The 25,296-nt window shown below is 37.7% G+C and overlaps 1 long non-coding RNA gene across 1 annotated transcript in view; it reads left to right on the plus strand.

Annotated features, from left to right (window-relative positions):
* Positions 1 to 24,856, plus strand: part of LOC134419754 (uncharacterized) — a 151,519-nt gene extending 126,663 nt beyond the window's left edge. The window contains exons 12-14 of the long non-coding RNA XR_010028136.1: positions 10,970 to 11,131; positions 13,481 to 13,534; positions 24,747 to 24,856. This is a non-coding gene — a long non-coding RNA (uncharacterized LOC134419754). The remainder of the gene's footprint in view (positions 1 to 10,969; positions 11,132 to 13,480; positions 13,535 to 24,746) is intronic.
* Positions 24,857 to 25,296: the final 440 nt, after the last annotated feature.

A 25,296-nucleotide genomic window follows, 5' to 3' on the forward strand; every position in this document is an offset into this window, starting at 1 on the left:
AGTTATTTCACTTCAAATTGCTGAAAATGCAGATTTGTCTCATTTTTAAAGCTCTATAGGACAGTTTAGACAAAAACCCAGATCAGCAATAATTAACATCTACGGAGTTCATCTATTGGACATACTTTGTCCTGTTCATGAAACAAACACAGTTGCACAGGTCAGCGTTTTCAAAGATTCCAAACTGAAGGCTCCAGGGAGGACTTGCTAAAAGAAAATTAGTGAATTAGTGCTCTTTTTTTTTTTTCTTTTTGTTTTGTTTTGTTTTGTTGGTTTGTTTATTTTTTTTTGTTTTGTTTTGGTTTGCTTTTTTTTAGGTTTTTTTTTTTTTTTTTTTTTTTTTTTTTTTGTGAAAGGTTTAGGGGTTCCAACAGTTATGTAGTCTGAAATCAGAGCAAAAATAACATAATCCCAATTTTGTTTTCTGAGGAAACAATTTAGAGAGAAGGTGCTATCTAAGAAGGTGCACCAGACAAATGGTTGGGTCTTGGACCTAGAAGCTCTTGGTAAGCACCTTCCCTGCCACTGAGCTACAAAACAGGTCTTTCTTCAGTCTCTCCTCTTCAGCCCTCAGTGTTCATGTAAACAATCCAGTGTTGATTGAAGAAGACAAAAAAGGAGAGACATTTAATCTAGATACATCTGGGAAGATACATTGTTCAAAATCACCAGGTCCTGCATTCCACATGGCAAATGTTCTTTCTTCCTCTTCAGTTGCACCCTGGCTCTGAGATGATTTCAAAACAGTGTGTTTCTGTGGACTATGCAGAATTTGCTGCCTCTAGGCTTCTCCAAAGGAGTCTTTAGAAGGGACATTTCAGATGAAGTTCTCCAGTGGTGCTGAGTGTGTGCGTGCTAACAGTCCCCACTGCCTGTTCTCACTGGAAAGGAGTTAGAACAACTTTTGACCCCAAAAATGCTGTAAGGCATAAGTTAAATTATAATTTTGATTCCTACAATTTCCTGACAAACAAGGGCTAACCTATAGCTTACAAATTCAGATAATTCAGCAGGGAGCAGATACTTGGAAAGAAGAAATGATAGATGAGATGGGATATAGAAGAGCTTTTGTACAGCAAACCAGATAAAATTATGTTTGCTCCTGAGTGCCTTTGTGTTGTAAGGTCAACTCTTTGGTGGAGAGAAACAATACTGGCACTTAAACAAGATTAGGAGCAAGAGGGCATGGTTGCAATCCAAGTTTGGGAGGGGCGGACAGCACTTTGAGGAAGGAGAGGAACTGGGGACTTATGAGAAAGAACACTGTAAGCAAGCTAAGGAAATGAAGGGCAATTTAAAAAAAATAATTGGCTGACTATGAGCATGAGCTGGCTATTTAAGAAACTTGGGTTCACTTTTGCTTGTGCCAGGTACAAACTGTTTCATCTGCTTCAGGGAAAAAGTCTAAGATGTCACAAGATGAAAACCTAGTGTAGTTTGGAGAAGTTGGAAAACTTATGTAAGACGTTATTTTATTCATTTAGGACAGTCTAAAATCAGATAGTTATTAAGCCCCTGTATACAAGGTAGTTTAGTCCTTGAGGAGAGACAAAAAGTATCCAGACTACGCTGAAAGAAGACTGCATCCTTCTTTCCCTTCCCTCCTGCCACTCTCCCATCCATTGCCTTTCCTCTACAACTGCAAGTCTTTGTGCAGCTAGTGAGTGAAGGTGATTGGGAAACGAATCAGTTTAAAAATAAACCTTGTGCTGGGTTAGTTTTAGCCTGGATTGGTTTCCTGATCTGGTTCCTAGTGCAGCCAGCATGGCCAACGGTGTCTGTATCTCGCTTTACGGCCGCAGCCTCTGCCTTCTGTGATTTGCATTAGCCTTGCAGCTGCTGCACGTGTGCTCCGCAGGACTCTCAGACCACACTAAGGAACACCGTGCTATGGAAAGAGAGGGCTGGGTCTTCCATGTGGGGAAATAACACTGTACTCAACTGGAAATGTTTTACTGGAAATGTGTCTATTGCCATCATTCAGGCTAAGCTTGCGCAAAATAACTCAGTGACTGAAATATGCTTGCCATAAAACTACCTGTGCTAATTTCAGATTTTTCTGTGATTTCATGGCTACTATAAATGTTCTTATTCTCATATAGCATTGCCAATTAACAAACTTTATAACTCTGTTCAGAAACTATTGTGAAGCACTCTTCCTGTCCTGAAGTGTGGCCCTTTCTAATGGGCCTTTCTAATTCTCAGAAGAGAAGTCTGAAAATAGTGAATACAAAAACCATGGTTTCTGCTGCATTTAAAAAAAAACATTTTATACTCATCACCACTGGACTTTACTTTTTCCGTTCTGCTATCTAGCTGCACAGCTGTGCTGTCTCAAATTTAATTGTACTCTAATCCTGCAGTTCTGCCCATCTCTTCACCACCTCTAAGTCTCTGCCTAAACTCTCCTTTGCTCTTGACAGGTCTTAGCAAGTTCTGCCTTTGATCTTTCTTTTCTTTTCTTTTCTTTTCTTTTCTTTTCTTTTCTTTTCTTTTCTTTTCTTTTCTTTTCTTTTCTTTTCTTTTCTTTTCTTTTCTTTTCTTTTCTTTTCTTTTCTTTTCTTTTCTTTTCTTTTCTTTTCTTTTCTTTTCTTTTCCTTTTCTTTTCTTTTTTCTTTCCTTTTCTTTCCTTTTCTTTTTTCTTTTCTTTTTTCTTTTCCTTTTCTTTCTTTCTTTCTTTCTTTCTTTCTTTCTTTCTTTCTTTCTTTCTTTCTTTCTTTCTTTCTTTCTTTCTTTCTTTCTTTCTTTCTTTCTCTCTGCTCACTCACTATTTCACTCTCTTTCTGTTTTATTTTTAACACAAGACATGATGCTTCCTCTTCCTATTAGCTTGGGACCCTTTCCTGCTTTGCAGATTTATCCTTCATGGTCATGAACACAAGCACGCTTCATGTGTTCTTTTCTTTTTACATCCTCTTGCCCTCTTTCTTCTCAGTTCTTTATCTCCCATGTGCCCATTCTCTTCCCTCTCTTCCTTTCCTTGACCTCTTGGTCTCCTCTTGTTTGCTGTTTTCACTGTTTCTAGTCTGTTCTACTTGCTATACCATATGTTAAATATCTCACATCATAAATAAAACACTTTTGACTCCTTCCATGTCTAGCTACTGGCCCATCTGCAGTTGTTCTTTCATCTCTAAGCTTTCTGAATATGCTGTTTACACTTTTTCTTCCTAGAGCTTTTCCAATCTGGCTTCCATCCTCTGCCCTTAAATGAAACCATTCTTTCCACAACATCTAATGGCATCTACTTTGCCAGATCTCAGACTCACTGCTATAACCGTAACTTCTCTTGGCCTCTCTGCTTCTGCTGTCCTTGAAATCTCCCTGGGATTCATCAGGTCTGGCTTTCCTTGGCTGCTTCTCTGATCATTTCTTTAATACATCCTCTGGAGGATCCTCCAGTTCTTGGTAAAGAAATTGAGGGGTTTTAGCCTTGTGTTTTTAGCCTTTAACCAAAAACTTCCTTGTCATCTCTTTGTTGAAGATTCACAGATCTACCAATATATTCCTCCCCTGTCTCCTTCTGTCCTAAATAAACTTTTAATCTGACACCTTTATAAATGATTCACTATTTAAACTTAATTTGGCTGAATGACAGATTTTTCTACCACAGACCTTTTCCCTATATTCTTCTCACTAACCGTGGACTTTAATGTGGTTGACATCCCTACTCTGATTATCATCTAGCTCCTCACAGCCAAGCAATCTATACAATTAACAAAAATGTAATCTCCAAGACATAATGCTTCCTAGTCATGCGGGTTTCTGTAACTCCTGTCACAGAATCAGAGAATCACAGAATAGTTTGGGTTGGAAGGCATCTTTAATGGTCCCAGTATGACCAGGGACACCACTTAGATCAGGTTGATCAGGGCACCCTCCAACCTGGCTTTGAATATTTCCAGGGATGGGGCACCCACCACCTTTCTGGGAAGTCTGCTCTAGTGCCTCACTACCCTCACAGTTAAGAATTTATTTCCAATATCTGATCTATGCTCTTTCAGTTTGAAGACATTGCCCCTTGTCCTATCGCCATGACCCCTTTTAAAAATTTTGCCTTTTCCTTCTACTCTTCTTGTTTCCTGACAAAATATGTAGTATGTTTTTCTCAGCCCCTATTGGTCCCCTAATGTTCATTCAGGAAGCAGGATGAAAAGCAATATCCCCATTTCATATTTTGTGTATCTCTCATGTATCTCTGCCTTCACAGCCTTCAGTTATATTCTTCTTTATCCCATCGATGAGAGCACTACCTGCTGTCGGAGTCAAAGCTCTTTATACTTACTTCCACTTGCCATAAATTATGAACTCCTGCTCCCCCTTGTTAACTTCTCAGGCAAGGATCCTTGTGGTTTTGATGGCCAAATTTCCTGTAAAATATCTGTAAAGCAATCTCATTGCTTTGCCTCAAATCCCTCTCTAAATCCCTTTCCTTTGGGAAACACAGTAAGGCAGCTTAAAGTGATGATACTAAAGTCTCAGGTTTTCGTTCTTTCCCTTTGTTTTATTCCATTGCTTACCCTAGACAACCAGTGAAATTTTTTTCAGATATTTTCATCTTTTTTATTCCATCTATATTCACTACATTCTAATTATAACATCTATAAAAAGCAGAAAAAATAAGTCACAATTGCACAGTAGTTAATTTTGAAGATTCTACGACTGCATGAAGCTTTTTCTGTATGTATATGTATATATATGTGACTGGCAGCATAAGATGGGAAAGGCAAATATTCCACATCTTGCTATGTAAAGCTTTAAAATAGTGGGAAATTTAAATAAATAAAATGGACATTTTCATATACCTGCTGTCAATGTCTAGATTTTGTTTTTATCTCAAAATTAAATACCTGATGCTGTATGCATATATATACGCACACATATGTGGTGATATATATATATATATATATATATATATATATATATATATATATATATGTGGATATATATAGCCTACTGAATATTCTACTTGGCTGGTAGTATGTGTTGAACTTTTGATGTACTCTATAAAAGGTGGAAAAAATATGTAAAGTAGTTAAAGTGGTGTTGACTGATGAGTGAGCAGCTCTTAGTAAAAGGAGATAGTGTGTTATTCTGCCAAGTGAAGTTATCCTTTGTGTGGGGCAGGCATTCTGAACCTTTTTTCTTTTTTCACTTGGTGTGTGGTCATCCTGAAATGCCTTAGAAATGTCTAGTTTTCTTCTTGTGAAGCAGATTTGTTTTTCTTTCCCTCTTTCTTTCTTTTTTTCCGTTTTGGTGGATACTTCATTTTCCTGGTAGGGAGCTGTTGTCTTGTGGATTTTAAGTTTTTAGAAGTAATATGTGTGTTTGAGCAGGAAAGAGACAGATCCTCAGATGTCAGACACTGGCAAAGCTATTTTGAATATGAGGCTTATTTGAAGATATTTGTCATGATACTTACGTATTTCATATAAATTAAAAGCCAAGAATAATTTATTATTTAAATTATTAAATAATATTTGGAGAATAATAATTTTGCTTTCAAAACCAGGATCTTTTAAAAATAATTTTCACAAATGCCCACCAGAAATTAACATAGTTCTCATTCCAGTTATAATTAAATTACACCTTAAAGGAAGCTTTTCAGAATGTTGAATATATTAGGCTGCCCACAAAAAAATATACACAAATGCATCTGTATTATCTTTTTGCAGATGAAAATCCTATTTTAAAATGTAAACGTCTGGTCTAAACCCAAGGGTGCGACCTTAGCTACAGAGGGGCATGCCAGATTGCCACACCGGACTGACATTTTTTGTTTGCCTGTTACGTCCAAGAGCGCTGTGTTACGAGTTGCTCACAGATGGACAAATTGGAAGGCTCTTTCCTCACATCCTAAATGGAGTTCATGGTTGCAAGATATAATTCACCAATGGTTTCCTTTTCAAGAGCAGAAATTAAATCTGTCATCGCTGGAAAATGCCACAGTTATGAAATTTCCATCCAAATTGAAAGAAATGTGGCAAATGGGCTATAAGGTTGTTAAGAGTACGGGAGAGCCTCTTCTATGGGAAAAATGAGATTGGTATGTTTATCTTAGTGATACAGAGGATGAGAGATTTAAAACCTGTCCCTCAGTGCTCGTGGGAAGAGGGCATTTCAGGCTATTTCAATGAAAGGGGAGATGGATACATGCCAGTTCTGATGATGTTTCTTCTGTGATCAACAAGAAAATGCTGGTCGTCAGAGCTTTCAGATGACAGTCTTAGTAACCTAAAGATCACAACCCATGTCCAAGCCCTATTAGTTTCTTTATGGGGCCTATGACAGTCCTGAAAAGGTATGTTCAACTTGCTTCTGTAATGGTCACGTGGATTTGCTGTCCCAAACTGCCCCTTCCCATCCTCCGTCCTTATAATAACTTGCAACATATGGAGATGTACTTTATTTATTTTTATTTTTAAATAAAGATTTCAGAGTGTTCATGTCCTCTTTACTTTCTAAGGCAGTTTTACATGGGAGTTTAGTAAACCTTCTAACATTAGAGGCCGATGGCCAGCTCAATGACCAAGCAGAACAAAGGTGGAAACCTCAGACAAGGTTAGGAGAGTTATTACTAAAAATTGAATCTCTACATGAGTCTAAGAAATAAGTGCAAACTGACTCTAAAAATTAGAAGACAACTCTCTGAATACCACTGCAAATGCCACTGGCAAGAGACACGTCTCTAAGCTGTCTTCAGACTCCAGAGTAAATAAATAAAATATTTCAGAGAGAAGAGCGTTGTATATGTTGGCAGTATTTCCTGACTTTGTGTGTAAAACCGAGCACGATTCGAACTTCCACTAGGTAAAGACACTGACACAAGAAACTCATTTAAACTGGTCAAATTCTAACAAACATTTTCTGTGAAATTTTGGTGAGGTGGAGTTTGCCAGAAGTTTTTCCAGGAATTAACAACCTCCAAAGACTGCAAACACTTTTTCTTCTGAACATCTCTAGCCAGAATCTTTCTCCAAAACTCATAAAGCAAGAACTTGAGAAAACCTGCCTGAAAAGCAGTCTGCTTTGTAGAAATATAGTAAGAACTTGCCAATCTTTGAAGCCAGAGAGAACCTAAATAAAGGCAGTGAAGACTTTGCACTCACTCTGCTTCCCAAGTGCTATGGAAGAAAATGAACAAGTTTTAAACAATCCACTGGGGGACTTGACCTTTTCCTATACTCCCTCTTCTTCTTCCAACCTCGATTTCTCTACAGGAAAGTCATATAAATGGCTGATCTTGGTTCATCTCTATTTAAACTTTGGGCCTCTCTCCCTCTCCTTTGGGCCTCTGTACCTACTCCTTTCCCCACTCCTAGCCCTTGGTAATCAAAACTTGGTTTATACTCATTCCAACTCACCCCCCAAAGTCAAACAAATAAAACACCCACATTCTGTATGAGATCACATTACTTGGTGATGTTGGTTCTGGTGTTACCTTACACTTTCAGCTGGTCAATTATCTCTTTGGAGCAGTTTGAAATGTTCTGTTGGCCAATTGACTCAGTGCTACAATTCTTGCTCATTTCCAGCAAGCCTAATGGATGAATGGCACTGAGCACGTGATCTTGGAAGATATGCACTTGCCAAGATCTCTGGCAAGAATCAGCTCTGTATAAATCTTAAGAGGCTAAGTTGGTCTGTATTTTGTTTTTGTTGTTGTGAGTTTTTGTTTTTGTTTTGGGGGTTTTTTTTTTTAACATGAGAAGGAATTAAACATTATTTTTAACCAAAAGGGATTTTAACTTTAGACACTGCCTGTGCACAGTCTCAATAAGGACAAAGGTTGTGAGAAATGGGATGACATTTTGTTGCATAATTTTAAATTGAATGAGATTTACATATATTTTTGCTAAAAACAATGCAAGGAGCATGCATTCTTCGAGGAGATAATTTTGTCAAAAGTTCAAACTTGGCGAGCACAACTACGTTAAATGTCCAATCAAATTTTTAAAGAGGCAATTATCTAAGATAAGATGGTCATTCATGCCTATGCAGTCGTTCATGTTCTCTTGACTTTGTAGACTTTAAAATTTTACCACCATCTCACAATACCTGACCTTTGGCATGCTTTGATCATACTTTCAGAAGTCTTACTAAAGAATGGTTAATTCTGCGGTGCATGAAATTTGCACAATACTAACTTCATTTTTTCTTAATGGAACACATTTTTACTATTTTGCAAGCCATTTGCAAGTTATTGCTTCATGGTTGGTTTTAAAATACAGTTAGGAAAATCAAAACAAGTCTTGATTACAAATTAATTATGCAGTGAAATAAATTAAAATACAAAATAAAATGAAGTAGCTTTCAAGTGAAATGTTTAATCAGTTTCAAGTGTTCTGAAGGGAAATGATAAATGATATAGCACCTTTTACAGAAAGTCTTAAATATGGTAAAAATTTTGTAGACTGTAGCTGCATAAATAGTTACAGTTAATTTAAAACAGCTTTCAAAGTACTACAGCAAGATAGGTTTTGGCGAAGCATACTTGAATAGAAAGAAGGTTCTATTTTTTTCTCCCTTTCTTTCTTTCTTTGCCTGCCATCCCTATAGCTTGTATCTAACTCTGGTTTGTCATCAAATCGTGTATGACAGAAGTCTTGACCTGTTGGAATGATATCCCTGAACCAGAGTTCTGTCTGTAGGCATCTTCAGATCATCTGGACTCCTGACCACTCAGTTACAGTGCACTCAGGCACAGCCTTGCCCTCAGCTAGACCGATGACTTCATTGCACCTGACAGGAACCGTAGTCTGTGTTACTGAATACTTTGTCCCAGTTAGAGGTTCTCTTGGATAAGGATGGCTTTGGTTTCTCATTGGTACTATTTCAAACATAATGTGATTTTGATCCCTTTGAACCATAGTTATAAAAATTAATAATGGTAATAACAGGAGCAACATGAATAGAGGTGTATCTGATAGGTAATTACTGTGGGCATGTCGTAGGAAGGAGACCAGGACACCAGATGGTTCATCACAGGTCCAGTTTATTAAAGAAAGCATCAAACACTTATACAGCAAATAATAAGCTCATGAATATTCTGTAAGCCAAGCAATCTATTGGTTAAACTGTATCATTAACTCATCCACATTCCTTTGGGCCTACGTTCTCTACTTCTCACACCTCGCTGTCCATTTCTTTATCATCCTCCGCTTGGCCCAAGGACACGTTATCTTTGCAGGTGCAAGATTTGGAATTAACCACGGTCTTGTACTTTTCCATTCTTTAGCCTGCTACTTTCTCAACAGACACCCTGCCTGCAAAAAGGCCTCTGCCCTAGTTAGGACATCTTTACCAAATTAATTCGGCTGTGTCCTCTCTCCTCAAGCCACTCTTTGACAAAACTCTCCACACGGGCAGACATGGGACCTTCCTTTATTTTCTGTTGAAGTTAATTTTAATATTTTTCATCCTCAAGTATTTTTTCCGCCATTATTCTAAGAACTATGTACTTTATCTCCAGTCAAGTATCAATGGTTCCAGGCTGCTCTGTGGAACAGACAATCTACAATCTAAGCAGCAGGAGGATCAACATTCAAGGACAGTTCTGAAGCGCAAAGCTATAGGATCACTGCATGTCAGAGTTACATCCCTGATGGTCTGAGTTCTGTGCCAAAATCCAGTTCAAGACTAAGAAACAAATAGCAGTTCCAAAAGAAAACTGTTCATATCCTCAGGAAGCCTGGAATCCCTTTGGCCTACCATCAACACTTCTATTCTACCAGCAGATGACAAAGATTTTTCTTGTCTTTATCACGAACAGATAAATTTTAACTCCAGTCAAGATTTTTTCCCATATTCCTTCATTTCCCTTTCATTTCTGAAAACTGTTCTCAAAAAGTTGTGCTACTTCCCAGTTAAAGACTACTTGATGCCAGCCACTGAAATGTGGATTATGTATATGCTAAACTTGAAAGAATTCTATGTGTTTTTGACACCATCTTGTCTATATTGAATACCTAAGTAGTAAATACCTGCAGTAAAAACGTCTCTAATTTCCTTTTATTCAGTGCATATTGCTGAAATATGCACTTTCTGTCATTTAGTCTTAAAGATGAAGTTCTTTCATTCAAGTCCCTTTGTGGTAAATCTTTACAAAACCTCCCAAAGCTTGTCAAAAGCAGGAACTCGAAATTGCAGTTAAAATTTGTTACAGGTGCCAGCAAATATCTCCTAAATGAAATTAAGGATATGGCATGCCTTCAGAAGAAATGAATTCTAAGACCAATTCTATCAATTGAATCAATCAATTTTCCTTAAAACAACCTTGTACCAGAGATCTGAATTATCTGTGGGACTCATGAGAGTTTGATCAGCAGCTGTGCTGGGGAGCTTAGCCCCAGAACACATCAGAATGACCACATATTTCATCGCCTTTTCGATCAAAGGAAAACACTCACTTATTTGACGTCGCTTTCCCACAATAATTGCATGTTAGAGAAAAGCAAACCAAAGCATCTGATGCCCTAAGTGAATAGGCACAATCAAAGGACAGAACAAACAACGTAACATGCCGTTCCACCTCAAATGCTCTTGCTTCCCTCCTTTGCTCTTTTACTCCTCCAAAATGCCTTGGAACATAACCATCATTACACACTAAAATGATTCAGAGAAATTTTCACCAAACAAGGAATAAATTATGAGGACCCACAGTGAGAGTGCCTATGTTATTTCATCCTGTGTGGTGGCATGCATTATGGCCAAACATGTCAAACAGTTACCTCTCAGAATTTTAAACTCAAACAGAACTGATGTCTATGTCTCTATTTGAGTATCTCCCATCTCTTTGACTGTCCCCCTTATCTTTGAATTTCTTTGAGTTATTTCAGATTTTTCAGTCTTTGTATCTAATCTGGATTTCTTGTAGATTGTACAGATCCTTTACATAGAATTTATGTAGCCACATACGTAATATTTAAGGTTTTAACGGCCAGGTGACCCTTGTGTTACATTTCCCAAGGAGTCTCTGAAGAGTTAAGAGCTCTGGCGTTGTCTGCAGCTCAGAGGAAAGGCTAGCCATGGATTCCAGCATTGCTTTTTATTATGTTGCAGCTGTACTGCACTCAATTCTACTTGGACAAATTCCTGAACAAGAATCTATTTCCCTCACTTCACTTTTGGAGTAAGTACTGTTTTGGTTTTTGGCTCGGCTTTGAAGCAATGTTCTTTTTGTCAGTATTGAAGGAATGAAGGGTATATTTAAAGAATAAACTTGGGATGTGTTTGGTGATTTTGATTTAGGGTGTAGGAATAAGGTTCAAAAGGGATGGAAAACTTGAATTCTAAAAATAATGAGCATCTAAAGTTTAGTGGAGGTATTATTATTACATTGACTCATATGGGCCTTGCTTGATTTAGTTGTCTGTTTAGGAACAGGGAATTTATTTACAATGCAACAATATTTATAGCAGTTACAATTTATAAGTGCTCTATTCCAGTAGCTATTTAAATAAAATTATTAAAATTCAAATATAATATGTTGGTTGTCATACCTAGAAAATCCATTAGCCAGAGTTTAGTTTACTGCAGTTTTTAAACACTGATGCAAAATCACTCATTCACTTATGTGATTTTTAACTGGGTGCAAAACCTGAATAAATTAAGTTTTCTGAATATGTAGGTCACTTCAATCTACCCATAGACTATTTTAAGAAGACAGTTCTTGACTGCCATTTCCTCTTTGAGGTCTTAACAGAGTTAAACCTCAAGATACATGAGATTTGATGTTTCTCAAAACATTTGATGTTTTGATTTAATAGGACATCTATAGGTTGCTTATCCCATCCAATACCTGCGCTAAGAACTATATTAGCTCCATGGTCCCAGGGGGCACTCTACAGCAGAGTCAGGTTTTGGATCTCAACATTTCCTTTGTTAAATAGCAACGTGGAGAGAAAACAGCAGTGCAATACAATTATAGCTTAAAGTTACCACTTTGTTCATTGCCTACAGGCATTTACATATATTTAATGGTGTGCTTCAGTGCTGGGTGAAGGTAATTCATACAGCAGAACAAAATCTTCCAAAGAGGTTGGCCAAGAGCCTTTCTTCAGTTGCACTGTGGCTTGCAATTATGGAGAGAAATTTTGACAAAATGGCAAAAAATAAAGTAGACCCTAAACCAGAAAAATCAAAGGGAACAAAGCTCATTTTCTGACAGTGTGAATTATTGATCACTCCTGCCCATAATGGATAAAAAGTTATTTCAGATTTCCTTTGGAAACGTCAGCTTTCAGAATTAAATCATCTTTTGGTTGATGCCAGTAACGAATCAGACAAAGCCCTTAGCAGAAGGTGTGAAACATGATTTTCATGAGAGACTCTACACACCTCTGCTTGTAAGAACAAGTATACATTGACCAATGACTTTCACTGGTGTGTTTGAAGACTAAGTTTTGGGCAATCACCTAATAGCAGGTCAAGCAACAACTCACTCCACACAGGCTGGCCCTTTGCATTGCAACACCTGTGCAAATTAGGAAGCACTCCCTACCATGAGCCACACAATGTCAATCCCTCACCCACGTTTATTTAAAGAGAGGTATTTTGGTCTGCAAGCACAGTCGCATTTTCAGCAATCATCTTTTCCCTCTTTCTCTTATAAAACCATTAATTTGTATTATCTTCACTTAAATTATGTTGTTTTCCAGGAAAACAGAACATTTTATCTCTTTCTAAATCAGGAAAATAAGAATTTGTTACTGTATCCCTAATCTGACCAGTGCTGCTAAATTGGTCAATTTATGAACCTTTTTGCTCTCTTAAACACACTTTCTTCCCAGAAACAAGACTTTTTATAGTAAAAGAGCACAAAGCGAATGGTTCATTCCACTTTCCTGCCTGATAAGATTTTGCATTGAGCACATTTAAAATACTCTTTTATTGCTCTATGGTAGATTTTAGACAAACACGTTTATTTTTGTAGTGATCAAAGAGATATGGATACGTTTGTCATCTGTTACAGATCTAGAGGCAATAGAAGGAAGACTCCCCAAATCACATGAAGACATTTCTGCCCAGTTATGTATTCTTGGCTAGGTTACAGCCAAGGGGCCCTGGTCTGGCAGAAGTGACACTTTCATATACTCAACTTCATGACCACAAACAACAATAAGATGAAATGAAAAGGTCTGCTCTCCAGGTGCCAAGCTAAGCATAAATTTTATACTTCATGTCTTGAAAACTTCACTGAGACTTAGCTGAGTGTCCTGACTCTTCGTATTATTGAATATAAAGTTCAGTGCGAATTTTGCCACCTGTGACTGACCTGTGGATGGCAGGTCAAATAATGGAGTGTATGCACTGGGAGTATGGTGTGAGAAAGCCTGAGGGAAATTGCAGTGCCTCCTGAGAAGGTGTGAAAGGACAGGCTTAGAAAGCAAGGGGACTCTGAATTGCCAGTATGTAGCCAGTATGTAGGAAGATGAACCAAAATGGCACTTTTTAACATTTTTTTCCCTTTCTGTATAAGGATAGGAACTTGGCACTCAGTCAAGACTTCAAATAACCCTTGTTCTACATTCAGGTAACTCTTTTACTTGTCGTTTTTTTCTGATAGCCCCATATCTGAATAGTGCAAAGATTGATGTTGGAGAAGCCCCTATTTGATTCACTGTTTATGTGATGATGATGGCATGGGAGTATTTTAGAAATCACACCATACATGTTGGGTCACAGGACTGGGAGCATGTTTATGAATATGTCTTCAAATAAAGAGATATTCATTGCATAAGATATCATACATGCCCCAAGCTGCTTAAGAGTTGGAAAAGTAGAATATTTTGCATCTGGATAAGGAGCCAAATTCACAGTATGAGATAGTTATCATATATAAAATTTCAGAGAGATCAAAATATCTACCCACATGCTTATTTTCAGAGCATGGTTATGAAATATAAGCTGTCTTCACTATATTTTTTGTGTTGCAGTGTGTGCATGTCTTTTATGAATTTCTAACCTATTTTTTTATACTGGAAACATGACTTTTAAAAATGACAGAGAAGTTTCCCTTTTTTTTTAATTTCAGGAAATATATGTCTTTAAAAGCAGATTTATATTGGTCCCATTATTCAAAACATTAAAGACCTCAAAAGCTTTGAGAAATCCTATTTAGAAAGCTGCCAATAAAATGAGTTTCATAACTAATATCAGTTTTGATACGAATAAAGCTGTTGAAGACACTGCCAATCATTCATTCTCCTCCAGTTCAAATGCAGATCTTTAGAGGGATGACATCTCACTACACTGACATCTGGAACATAGCAACAAAATGCTGCTGGCTCAGAGAAACAGGAGCAACATGCAATATTCATTGCCAAATGTCACTTAGCAACATAACGTGTAGAGTGGAGGAAAACTCACATCAGCCATACCCTACCTCTCCAAACAAACAAAAGCTCCTTGTAAGACATATTTTGAAAAGGCAAATTATATCATTATGCTACCTAGGAAAATTTTCTGTTCAAAATACATGGAACAGAAGGGATCAGAATACAAGTTCTGGTTCATTCCATCAGAGAATGGATACAAGATAGAGTTACCCTTTGCATTGCAATGACAGCTCCCCCAGCCCCTTGGAAAAAGGATGTTCTGAGTTAAGAGGTGCAGCTGCAAAAACTCTCTGGCATATTATTGAACTGTTGTTTAACTTAAGTTATATAATTCCAGGGTTATATATCAGCCAAGTAAAGATTTTTGGATCTCCATTTCTTTTCTTACGTGCCCAGTTGCCACACTTTCCTCCTGTGAGTGCCTATATATTTGTGTCCTCTCTGAATGTGTAAAGAGCCTAAAGTTCTGAATGGACCACTGCATCCATGTGCCAAGCACAGTACAGCAGTTTGGAGGAGAATTTCTGTAGTTTTTAAAAGTAACAGAGTTGCATCAATGTGTTTCTCAGCCTAAGTAGATTCACTATTTTGATTTGGATTTTTATCTGAAAAATACAGAAAAAAAAGAGAAAAAGGTATAAAACACAGCAAAAATTTACCCAAGGAAGATATGCTAAAGCAATCAAATACTTACATGCATTTTCTACCAGATATTTTTCTAAACTGTATCTCTTCTACCTTGCCTTGGGGTTAGGCATCTTTGCAGGAACTGTGAAGAAGACAAGAAGTTGGTTTGCAGAGGATCAATAACAAATACTTGTAAAAGATTGGCCATTAAAAGTGGCAAGAGTTACAAAGTGTTACTACTGACAACAGTTTGAGGTTTTATTATGTTTGTTTAGGGATTATCCTACATAATGATGTCACTTCAGTCTTCCTATTTGGAAGAAACCCCATAGGTTTATGCTAAAATAAAAATCCAGTTATCCAAAGTTGAGGTATCACTAACACAACATGATATCATGTCAAAGCACAAGAGAACCTTCAGGCCTTGCAGAGATTGGATGCAATTAAGTAACCTAAAGAAGCAGTAATAATAACATCTGGTAGCGACTAGGGGCTTAGCAGTAAAATGTTTGTGAGAAAGATCTAGAAACACTTGTCCAGTGCAAGAGGACTACGTGCTGTCAATGCAAAACAGTTACTAAAATACAAATGTACAGTGCTGCATTGGGAATTTGCAAAAAGTTAGACAAGTATCAAAGTCATTGACAGAACATCTGTGGGAAATATTAGAGTGCTCTATTCAAATCTGGAGAAATTTTTTCAAGACTGATGAAGAGGAACAATGAAGAAAATTGTTAGTGAAGGAACTGAAGGAATATGGAGTGGTAAACAACAATTTTAAAACTATTTTGGAATACCAAAAAATAATTGAGAAATTTTGCATTATAACCTTTAATTTGAAATTACAAGAGAAATGAATTTACTTAAAGTTCTGCAGCAGCATAATTGTGGAAAAAGCTTAATTGATGGTATGTTGGAGGATGATCTCTTTCTGAAATGTGAACTTTGATAAGAACACAAGACTTTCCTCTTGGTTGTAGTAGTCATGCCTGAACCTCACAATAGTATGTAACACAATAGCTTTCTTAATTAAGGAAGTTGTAAATTTTGTCAATGACAACATAGAAATTTGTTCATTACAGTTTGGCAATCATCCACATTTCCTAATGTTATGAAAACTCTCATATTATTGTTTTGTAGTTGTCAACAGAAACCAGGTCAAAAAATAGAAAGAAAACCTGAATGCTATCATGACCTTGAAATTTTATTTACTGAAAACAGGGCACTCCTACTGAAGGACTTTGTATTAATTGTGCATTTTCTGAAAAGCTGCATTTCACAGATGTGTCCATCAGTTCTTGCCCAGATCATACAGATTTATCAAGTGGAATTTCATAAAAGCAACACTTCAATAAATCACGACCTTAATTAAAGGATGAGGATGAGGTGAGGACCCTGGCCCTAAGAAATGTCCCAGCTTGTGTGAAGAGGGGATCTGGTTCCATACAAACTGTGTTCAAGTTTTAGGCCTATTTTAAACCCAGAAAGAAACATCTGTGTAGGGAACTTTCACATAATTTCCTCAAACAAAAGAACAAATTCCCATCTCTGTTTTCTTTTGGGACTGAAAACGGGTTTGCCCACAGTATTTACTCCAGTGCAGTTGCTGTCCTGGGCCTTTAAGCGCCATTGGATATATTCACATTGCACTACCTGAGTCTCATTTAGTTCTGTACTTTGGTAATGTCTTTTGGCATGTATCAAATATTAAACCTGTTATTTCTTCCTTCTCTTACTGGTTTAAACACTCAGTCATAGGCAAGAAAATGCCAAGGGATAAATTTTTGAGAGAATCTCAGTAAACATATAAGAAAATAGATTCCAGTTTTGCATGACTAGCAAACACATTAGCACAGTGATCAAATTTTCTGGTGGGAAAAAATATCCAGTTTAACTGAATTTTTTTAAGAACTCTTTTTAGTGTCTATATCAATATTACTTCTGAACTTCATTACATAGCAATTAAACATCAGTCTCAGAAGTCTGTGAGTCCCTGAGACTCTTTAGAAATTAATTTGTTATGAGAACAGACTCTTAGAAAAACAAAAACAATGCCCAAATTGAGATAAATTGTTTCATAGATACTTTGAGGCTCTGCAATGATTGATCATACTCCGGGCTTATATAAACTTATTTTCCAGCCTAATAAGAACTTGTAGAATCTGGTGGGCACAAAAGCCAACATCAGATATTTTCTTTGGATGGTTACTTGCCATGTGATGAGGATCAAGAAACACTTCAGGGAAGGTCTTCTAGATAAAAATCTATGGATGCAATTGGATAGTCACCTGAAAAAATTTGTGAATGACCAAACACTGCAGATGAGACCCACGAATTTGAGCTTCTAGGCCATAGAGGAGACATTGTTTGTAAGGGCAGTCACAGTGATGAAGTGAAGATTTTCTTAAGAAATATAGTCTTCCAGAATTGTTTTAGGTTTAATTCTAGTTCTTCTAATTTAATTTTTTTTATCTTCTTCCACTTTACTTCAAGGAGTTGATGTCCCTTAATGATAAGTTAGGAGTTTAATTTTAAAATATAACCGTCCATCCCAGTATATTAAGGGTATACTGGAAGTAACTGAGTATACCGCTGAGCATAGCAGTTTCATTCTTTAATGTTTTCACTGTGTTGAAGTATTTGTTGGGAATGGTAAGAATTAAATATAATCTTATGTCAGGATGCCTGAAGGGTCTTTGTGATCTCCTTTAAGGAGAGATTGTAGCTTCTGTGTTGTAGTAATGCAGTGTCCTGCAGAGCTTTTTGCACACTCATCATAACACTAAGAGTGATCAAAGAACGGGCGTATCTGAATTGCCTGGCACTGGTCTCTCCTCTCCTCTCCTCTCCTCTCCTCTCCTCTCCTCTCCTCTCCTCTCCTCTCCTCTCCTCTCCTCTCCTCTCCTCTCCTCTCCTCTCCTCTCCTCTCCTCTCCTCTCCTCTCCTCTCCTCTCCTCTCCTCTCCTCTCCTCTCCTCTCCTCTCCTCTCCTCTCCTCTCCTCTCCTCTCCTCTCCTCTCCTCTCCTCTCCTCTCCTCTCCTCTCCTCTCCTCTCCTCTCCTCTCCTCTCCTCTCCTCTCCTCAACATGTGATATTGAACTACACTATTTTAAACTCTGAATTTTGCTTCTTCTTTCATTCTCACACATCCCAGTTTCAACCTGGTGGTCAACATTACTGCTCTTACCTGCTCTTTGCCTGTAGAAAATGATTCCCTTTATATGTATTTTCTTTAAATATTTTTTTTCCACAGGTCAGGGTACGTGAGTGAAGAAATCTTGCTCATTTTTAAGTGCCCAAGTGACTAATTTAGCTTCACAAATTTCTGAGAGGGAGCTCAGTTGAGGTCATTTAAAGCTTGGGTTGTGTTTTCTTTTGTTTTATTTCTTTACAGCCTCATGAAATTGACTCCAGACCTTTTTACTGCACCTGGCAGAAAGCTGTAGCTGCTTTCCAACCTCTATCTGGAAATTAAGGTCTTCTCAAATGAGACTGTTCCCCATCAGATTTGTGTCTTTAATAATGTTAACAAGAGCTCTGTTCCCCACTCTCACTGTACTGGCTCATGGCTGATTCCCAGGACTGCAACAACATAATTTTGCTCATTCTTCTTCCCTTGGATGATTTAGACCCAAAAGGATTCTGTTTTACCATTTATTCTGCAGAATACCACATAATTAACTTAAGATGGTCACAACTGTTTTTACCAATTTGATCATATGGTGACTGAACTGAATATATTCTCCACCACCTGCATTCTAGTCATGAGTGTAGGCCCACTGGTTTTTGTTATAATATCCAATTTCTTAACCCATGCTACTACTAAAGCTCTTCTATTTTGTTGTTCAAACTGATTGCATTTACTATGTGACTGCTTCAGTTGGGCTTTTTAAAATTAATTCATATTATATAGTTCCTGTGGCAGACTACATGCTTGCACAGTCATTCTCATCGGTGATTTATTTCTGCTGAAAATATTATGCTGCCCCACAGTTTTTTTTAAACAATTTTCATTGTATTCTCTACATAATTTCCCTGTACATTGAAATCAAGTGAAGAAATTACATGAACTTGTCCAATTTGTCTCCTTTTGATTTTATTTACAAGTTCCTGTGAGCTACAATGCTGGGCCACAGAAAACTGTGTGCCTTGTTGCACAGGCAACAGATTACAGGGTAATCCCTGTAAGGTAAGAATTCTCTACAAGAAGGTATCCCACAGTTCATCACTGACACCTTTCTTTTGGTCGCTTCTCAAACTGCCTGAGGTTGCTGAGAGCTGACATCTTGCTCTGCAAAGAAATAAAGTTCCATTGCATATAAACTGATCTTCATTTCTTTCCGTGCCTTTCTCGGTTTCATGGTATGACAATGAGCCTCATATTCCCATCTCATATCATGGTCCTACAAGACCATGCCCCTTGCCCTCTGAAATTTCCTCCACTTTGTCTTCATGCAGGCCTGCCTGGCTGCAGGCTGGTCCTTCCTTCTGCCCTTCCTCTTCTTTGTCTCTACCATCTCATGATATCTTGCAGATTTTTGGTAACTCCAGGCCGTACCTCTTCACCATTCCTTCATTTCTTCTTGTGGGGTGACTGCTCTATTCTTTCTATTTCCTGTTCACAAGGAGCCCTTGAGCAGCCAGGGGGTAACAGATGTGAAGGGCACTCATGGGCACCAGACACTCACTGGTGGCCCTGATGTCCCCAGCACAAATCACCCACATTGCAAATGTCTCCACTGCCCTTACAGCACAGCCAGAGGCACACTCCTGCTCTCTTACCATGCTGGACCTGTTCCAGGACATTGCAAGAGTGAAAGTGGCACCATTTGATATAAAAGACTGCTTCACCTGTGTCTGTCATATGATGCAAAATTGGTTTCATACAAGGCAGAATTTAAATAGGTTTATGAAAAAGATAGAGCAACAGGATCATACTCCAGATGCATTTTAGCTGTTCTAATTTCTAAATGAGTTTTCAGGTTAACTGAATGGCCTCTGCAGCTTACCTCAGGCCAAGACCAAGGGAAACTCTTCCTTCCTGTGCAGAATGCTTGTGCTGGGTGATGCTCTTATCCATCCCAGCAACACGAGCTGTTTTTCTTCCTTTCTTATTTGCACAAAGCAAACTTCATTTATCAGAGTGTTGGGAAATCTCAGTGGTATTTTTCTGTGGAATAAACTATTGCTTTTGTCCTTTCTCATTATATTATTTTCACTAACATTTCTTCTTATATTCTAGTTATCTAATTCTGAGTTTGGACTGATTTTTTACTGTTATGTTTTTCTGAATATACTATAGTAAATACTGAAACTGAAATATCTCAGGCACAGACCTTTGATCAACTTCAAACTACTTCAAAAGGTGCCTCCAAGCATTGTTTTAAAGTAAAACATACTGTAATTTACAGTGAAATTGGGCCTAGGAACTCAAAGAAAGACACACACCTGCATGCAAACTTACTTCTGAAAGGAATCTCCTTCTTCCAAGTTGACAGATATTCAGATAAAGATTCAGGCCCCAAAACAATAGTTGTTTTTTTTTTTTCATTTTAAAAATAAAAGTTTCCTATTTGATTTTTGACCCTATTTGATTCATGTTTTGAAGTTTTTATCTCTGCAAAGGTGAAGCATAGAGATTTATTTTTAAATTACATTGTTAAAATGTCAGGATTAGGGTTTTAGACCATCCACTTTCAAACAAATTCCAGGATAAGCAGATATTATTTTACTGAGAGACTAAAATGAAAATCCCTGCTTTTTCTATATTATCAAAATGAGTGTTTTGACATTATAATTTGTGTTACTTTGGGAAGAAATCACCAATATATTATGAACTGTAAGGGTTTGTTCAACACTTTAATATTTTATATCTACATAAAAATGCCTTTTGTGAATGGAGATATTTTTAAAATGTTAGTTAAGTGAGATGGGTACGGGCCACTGAAGATGAATCTGGAGAATTATGTTGCACATAAACTTTGGCAATAGACATTTTAGGCTAATTTGTTGACTGAAGTTACTGATTTGTTTTTAATCAGTATATAAATACTGCACTGACACTCTTTAGAATCCTAGTATTCTCTTCTGGACCAGCATACCAGACTTGTTTCTGGGGCCAATGTATTCTTGCTGCTCAGGGTTATGCTAGGAGCTATTGAAATTGTGGAATTTCGCGGCATTGGGCTTTCAAACTTCCACATTTCTCTTTGTGAAGTTTCTGTGATCAGCCTGGGTTTGCATTAGGAGTGGGTCTAAGAGTGTCAAGTCACCATCAGCCACTGCAGAGGGATCCCTGCACTGCAGAATGCTGCTGACATCTGTGCACACACAGAAACCATAGCATGTTTCTGCAGCATCTCACAGCCTTATCTTGGAAACCAGCTGCTGTAGTGCTGAGCAGATTTGGCTTCCGGCAGAGGAGAATGGAGGAAATGAAAAAGAGTAGCTACTTGTGGATTAACTTTTTCTGGAACAGCCTTATTAAGAACAGAGCCATTTCTGGTCTCATCTAACCAGCACTGCTCAGTAACATTGCTTTTGTAACAATTAGCACTATAGATGCTTATATTCAAATTTTTTGTGAGTTAGATCTTTGGACATAGTTGAGTTATACAGTAGTCTATCCACAGGGGTATTTAATACACTGCAGCTGCTGAGAGTGCTCTAAGTGCATTTCTGTCACAGGTGGAGGGTTGCACTTCATAAAAGAGAAGTAGCAGTATGTCAGCTGATATAAAGCAGCATGATTTAATAAACTTTGATTGTAAATAGGACAGTAGTTTAACAAGATTTGATGGTAAGGTACAGTTGATAGGGTCAGACAAAACTTTCAAAGAGACCCTCCCTCTGATTTTGGAAGTTTAGAAATGATCCTCCCGTATTCTGAACTCCTTCTCAGAAGGAAGTATAGGTGCAGCTGAATCCAACTTACTCCCAGACTTGGTCAACAGTTCATGTCTAAAGGATTATATGTGCATGTTCTACCTTTTATATCACTAGCTAAGATTTCAAATTTTCAACACGTTTCTTCCCAAACCACTTACAGAGATACAATTAGGATTCTCTTTGACTTGAGGAGTGCAAATTGTTGTCTACTGCAGGGGACAACCTAGCATGCAGCCCACTGGTGTGTAGTAGACCTCAATGGGTCCTGGGCTTCCCACAGTTTAAGGAGTAAGATAATGGACTCATAGTTGTGTCTGCATATCAACTGCAAATGTTTCTTCCAAAGCTGGCTTGACTGTGACAATGACCAGCACTGTGGTTAGGTGGATGCATTGCTAAAATTAGCCTTTGGCTATTGTGTTCTTATCTGTCTCCTCCAAAACCAGTTTGAGTTCGACAGAGCCCTAATGACAAAATACACCATTGCAACCAGCACTGGTGATTACGACCTGAGCAGATGATGGGATATAAAATAGGATATATATGGATATATATGGGAATGGAGAGGAGAAGCACACCCTTATAATTTCCTTTGCAGATCTTGAAGGCTACATCTCAGTGCTTCATTATTGTCTGAGCTGAGTGAGAAGCTTGCCTACCATGTGGATTCAATGCCCTCCCAGCCTGCGCAGTGTGAGTGTCACCTTGTCCCATCCTGAAGAACTCCCATTATGTCAAAGAGCGGGATTGGGGACTTAAATGTGTAAAGAATAAAGGCGTGGGGTCTGGTTGTCAAACCTTCTTTATTTGAGACATGAAAGTGCTCTCTGATGGGGGGCAGAGACCATTAGTCATAATATGTGATTTTATTAAAACCACTCAAAGGGCATCGGACAAATGAAATAAAGAAGCAAATACAACAATTAGCAACAGATTTACAGAAGTTACGTAAATGGACATAAATGCCACAAAAAACAAAATCTCCAATAAGCGCAGGAAACTTTAAAGTGTTGGAAACATTTTCCTGGAAAGATGACAAACGGATCTGCAGGCCTGGGTGTTGGTGGGCATGCCACGCCGATTCAGCAGGGATTTTCTCATGGCCTGCATTTGTGGCAGCACAGTGCTAACTCCCCACTTTGTCACTATCTATACCTGTCAGGGCATCTTGGAGGTAGGTCTTTGCAGAGTCCGGAATACTGATGAGAAATGTGTTGGGAGGAGGCAGATGTTTTGGACTGGTAGATGCTCATTTTGTCCCACAACATTCCCTTGACACGTGGCCCAGTCCTGCTGTACCTTGATGTCTGACTTCCCTCAGGGGCAGGAAAATGGCTTTGACTACATTTCCCATTCTATTCTTCATGTTTGCCTGCATTTCGGACAGAATCCCACTTCTCAAAGGTATACATATTAGTATACCAAAGTTTTGATTAATTCTTCCTTTCCTTTGGTCAACAATCCCTCATATAAACAAAGTAAAATAGTAATGCCATTAATTATAGCAATAGTAATGCCATTGCCATTAAAGTAGCAATAACAGTTTTCATTGGTCATTTGTTAGCCTTATCTTACCCCAGAGACAACAGGAAGACCTTCTTTACACAGAAAAGGTGATTGTAAAGAACTGCAAAATCGGAAAATGACACATAAGGAAGTTACGAAAATTCAGCATCTTTTCTTCTAAGGTGGATGTACAGCTGGTTAACAGAATCCCTCCAGTTTATCAGTGATCAGAACAAATAATAAAATACAAGAGCAGATTAAGAATAGCACTTTATTTTTTTCCTTGTGAATTTTTGAGAACAAGTTAGACAAAATATTTCTGAGAAACCAATCAGTTAAAACTCATCCTGGTCCAGTACTGTAGAAATTATCTCAATGGTCTTGGGACAGAGTGTCCCCATCTAATATTAGTTTGAAACCTGACATCAAACACTACAATGCTACAAGATTCAAAACATTTGGAATAATCACCTACATTTGAAATTCTAAACTTTTGGTGTTTTCCATGACTAATTCTTGGTTTTCCTCAGTTCCAGAGCCTCCCAGTTTCTTGCCATGAATCAAAGGAACTCCTCTAAGGCAAAATTTCTCAACTATGAATCATTCTAATGAGATTGTTCACTAATAAAACCTCCACACATCTTTGGTCTTTTCTCCTTAGCATTCCTTCTTTAATGTACTCATCTTATCTACAAATATGATACTGTCCCTCTTGAGTTTTTTGCAATTGTCTACTTTCTGTAGCTTTCCTTATAAAGAAGTCTTCCTATTTAACAGATCTATGCAACTTTTTAGAGCTATATCCTGTTTCACTTGTGCTCATGAAAGATGAAAGAAAATCTAATGGTTCTGACATTTGACTTTGCTTCTTTCATTAAAAAAGCTTGTATGTTCAAAAACAATGTCAAAGATGGGAAGTTGAGCAACCATTTCAAACAATGCAGTATGGACAAGGGATGTTTGCCAACCCCACTTCTGTTAAGTCTCCCTATGGACCTTAATGGGAGGTGGACTATAGACTACCCTATTGTGGCAAATAAAGTAAAATTTCATGTCAGAAACAAATAGAAAAGGCTTCAGGAAGAATGTTTGGATGTCTAAGAGAGGAATGGTATAATCATGTCTTCCCTAGCAGGTCAAAACTGCCCAGCACAAGGAGGATTTTCAATAGCCCATTATCTCCCCAGGTGAAACTGATGCTTCAAAAACAGATCTACTCATGTTCTATTAAATGCATTACTTACCTGAATTCCCAGAGTCTACATTACTGTCAGGCAGTAAGGTAATATCATTTTTATAGCCAGCTTTCCCCCTTTCTACCAGCAGTGCTGAGCAAAACTCTAACTCTCCTTCTTCTTCTTCTTTTTTTTTTTTTTTTTTTTTTTAGGAGAGCATCAGCTTACTCTGTGGTTTGAGTCACAAACAGTTCTGATCCATATGCCATAGCTCTGGTCCAAAAGCTGTAAATTTGTGCTGCTGGGATGCTGTTGCTCTTTGGAAAGTTGTGTAACTGTTATCTTCCAAAACTGTACTTGGAAATAAAACAAATATTTACTGAGAACCTTTCACAGATGCTATAGCCTGTCTGAGGAATCCTAGCATAATACAAAAGGATAACCTTTTCAGTATTTTTGATAGAATGTAATGGAACAAGATAAAAATTCATGACAATGTTTCATCACTCTTACCAGTAGCTTCTAGCAAATGTCTCTGAGTTGATCAAACCTAAAGTTAACTTCAGACTAAGGACAAAGAGAAAAAACCCAGGAAATTGTCTTTACAATGCTTTTAAAATTTAAATTCAGTGTAAATTTAGTTTTGCAACAAGCAAAAGCATTGGTTAGAAAATTACAAAGTTTTACAAAGGGATCAAGTTGCCCACTGCCCTTGTCTGGTTTTGGGGTTTTTCATAGTGTGAAGCCTAAGCATTTTGTTTA

This window comes from Melospiza melodia, chromosome 6, assembly GCF_035770615.1.
Source record: "Melospiza melodia melodia isolate bMelMel2 chromosome 6, bMelMel2.pri, whole genome shotgun sequence".
Taxonomy (NCBI): Eukaryota; Metazoa; Chordata; class Aves; order Passeriformes; family Passerellidae; genus Melospiza; species Melospiza melodia.